General features: G+C 50.4%; 1 pseudogene; it reads left to right on the top strand.

Annotated features, from left to right (window-relative positions):
- The first annotated feature begins 217 nt into the window (after nucleotides 1-217).
- On the top strand, nucleotides 218-2,061 carry LOC103006474 (40S ribosomal protein S2-like; annotated as a pseudogene).
- Nucleotides 2,062-3,048: the final 987 nt, after the last annotated feature.

Consider the following 3,048-nt stretch of genomic DNA (forward strand, 5'->3'; position numbering starts at 1 on the left):
AAGAAAAAAATAGGCTTGGCTATGGGGGAGGAGTTTAGGCAGGGGGTGGAACTTAGGCAGGGGCAGGGTTTAGGGTGGGGCGGGACCTAGGCAGGTGGGGGGGTGATGTTTGAGCATGGGGCGGGGCCTAGGCAGGGCGACGTTCAAGCACGGGCAGGGCCTCTGCTTAGGACCTGCATAGAAGGGGCGAGGCAGCACTCGAAAGGAGGGCCTCTGGAGTGTGGAGTTCTGGAGTTTGGAGGTAACGCCCTGAGTGAGGGTGTGTGGGTGGTGTTTAGGCCCAGTGCATTGGAGGGGGTCTCCAAGTGTAGAGGTGTGGCCCTGGGTGGGAGTGCAGGGGCGGGGCTTGGGCTCTGTGCAGCAGGAGGGAGGCTCCGAGGGCAGAGGATTAGGCCTGGGAGCCCAACAGGCTCCCCCATGCCTAAGTGGACAGGGAAAGCACTGGCCGCATTCCCTTCCATTCCTTCATGCCCCTCCCCACTGTGTCCCTCAGGGTCTCCCCCATAGCCGCTGGACCCCTAACCATGGGTGGGTCCCTCTGGGTGTAGGAACTCCTGCCCTCCCCCAGGCATCCCTCAGGGGTGCCGGTCCCGGAGGTCTGGCCTTTACTTTTGCTCCCCCTTCCCTCCCTCCCACTCCCCAGGACCCACACGGCTGGAGGGTGCCTCGGTGGGCAGAGGGTCAGGCCTGGGATCTCAGCTGGTTCCCGGAGGCCCAAGTGAGCAGGGGAAACCTGGCCACGCTCCCTTTTGATCCTCTGCCCTCCCAGTGGTTCCCCAATTTCCCCCTTCAGGCGTGGGATCCCTTCCCCTCCCCCAGCTGCCCCTCAGGGGCACCAGTCCCGTCCCGCCTCCACTTCTCCTCCCCCCTCACTTCCCTCATGCCCCACGCCCTACCCAGTCACTGGGGGTTCCGCCCGTCCCCGTAGGTGTCCGTGGTCCCCCACCAGTGCCTGGTAGGTGCCCTCGTTGTGAGGAGATGCGAGTTCCGTGTCCTCCTCGTCCGCCATCTTGACTCCACCCCCACAGTTGTTCCTTTATTCACCAAGTCCACTGAAGTGGAACTATGAATATTATCTCTTACAATATTTTCTTCTGCCTCTTTTTCTTTAATGTTTGATCTCCATCTAATATGCAATTCTCACATGAAGACACTTTTTACCAAAACCTTTTCTGTAAAAACACCAAATGGCAGATGACGCCAGTGCTGTGGGAGGGCCCAGAGGCCCCGGGGGCCCTGGAATGGGAGGCCGTGGTGGCTTCCACAGAGGCTTCGGCAGCAGTGTCCGGGGCCAGGGCCAGGGTTGTGGTCGGGGCCGAGGCCACGGAGCTCACGGAGGCAAGGCCAAGGACAAGAAGTGGCTCCCTGTCACCAAGCTAGGCCGCCTGGTCAAGGACATGAAGATCAAATCCCTGGAGGAGATCTATCTCTTCTCTCTGCCCATCAAGGGATCTGAGATCATTGACATTTTCTTGGGGGCGTCCCTCAAGGATGAGATTTTGAAGATCATGTCTGTGCAAAAGCAGACATGTGCTGGCCAGCGGACCAGGTTCAAGGCATTTGTCACCATCAGGGATTACAACGGACATGTTGGTTTGGGTGTCAAGTGTTCTAAGGAGGTAGCCATTGCTATCTGTGGGGCCATCATTCTGGCCAAGCTCTCCATTGTCCCCGTGCAGCAAGTATACTGGGGGAACAAGATCGGCAAGCCCCATCCTGTCCCTTGCAAGGTGACTGGCCACTGGCTCTCTGCTGGTGTGCCTCATCCCTGCCCCCAGGGGCACTGGAATCATCTCAGTCCATGTGCCCAAGAAGCTACTGACGATGGCTGGAATTGACAACTGCTACACCTCTGCCAGGGGCTGCACTGACATCCTGGGCAACTTCACCAAGACCACTTTTGGTGCCATTTCCAAGACCTAGAGTTATCTCACTCCTGATCTCTGGAAAGAGACGGTGTTCACCAAGTCTCTGTATCAGGAATTCATCGACCATCTTGTAAAGGCCCACACCAGAGTTTCCGTGCAGGGGACCCAGACTCCAGCTATAACCACCACATAGTTTTCTATGAGAAAATAAAGTGAATGAAGCCAGTTTAAAAAAAAATGGATTGCACTGTTTCCCTGGGCTAGTATTTCTCCTGCTACTGATCTTTTAAATATATAGATCAATTTTGAAAACCAAGCTTTAAAGGACAGTTGGTTCTGTGATTAAATGGCATATAGTAGAGCCATCTGTTATAGGTGACATTTTTTTTTTCCCCTTCACTGCCTAAGTAGGAACTTTCAAATATTATTTAAGTTGGGGTTAGGACTCTGGACTAGAATTATTGTTATTTCACTTTACCATTTAGCACAGCCATCAACTGAGATCTTGTAGGTACTATTGTAAAAGAATACTTTTTTCATTTAAGGAGACCATTGGTGGTCTTGACTCCTGTCATTCTGTTAGTATGTTGACTCAATGAGGGTATCCCTTGCTAGTTAGTGTTAGAATGAGAAATGCATACCTACTTATTCAACAAACACCTACTGAGAACCACAAAGTGTTCAATATGAGATGAAGATGCCTTTTATCTCTTGCTAATTGACAATGAAAAAAACTGAGATAAAGAAATAAAATGATCTCTTGCTAATTGACAAGGAAAAAATAGATGTAAACAAATAAAATTATAGTTAACAATCCAAGTGTAAATATAATGCCAATTTTAATAAATTTATCACTTCCTTTTTTAGATGCTATCCAAAAGTTTCTGCTATTTAAATTTTTAAACCTTCTTTTACGTCATCCACGTGACAAAAGCTTCTCTTCTTGAGGTCAGCAATGACCTCCACATGTTGCTTACTTCACTGGGCAGTTCTATTGATAAACCTTCATCTTGTCTCATCAGAAGCATTTGGCAGAGTTGATCATCCCCTATTCTAGAAATACTTTCTTCACTTGGCTTACAAGATACCACATTCTCCTGGTTTTCTTCCTACCTCACTAGCCATTTTTTCTCTGTTTTCTTTTGCTGGCTCCTCCTATGTTCATTTTTTCACTTTGGTA

This window comes from Balaenoptera acutorostrata, chromosome 14 (genome assembly GCF_949987535.1).
Source record: "Balaenoptera acutorostrata chromosome 14, mBalAcu1.1, whole genome shotgun sequence".
Taxonomy (NCBI): Eukaryota; Metazoa; Chordata; class Mammalia; order Artiodactyla; family Balaenopteridae; genus Balaenoptera; species Balaenoptera acutorostrata.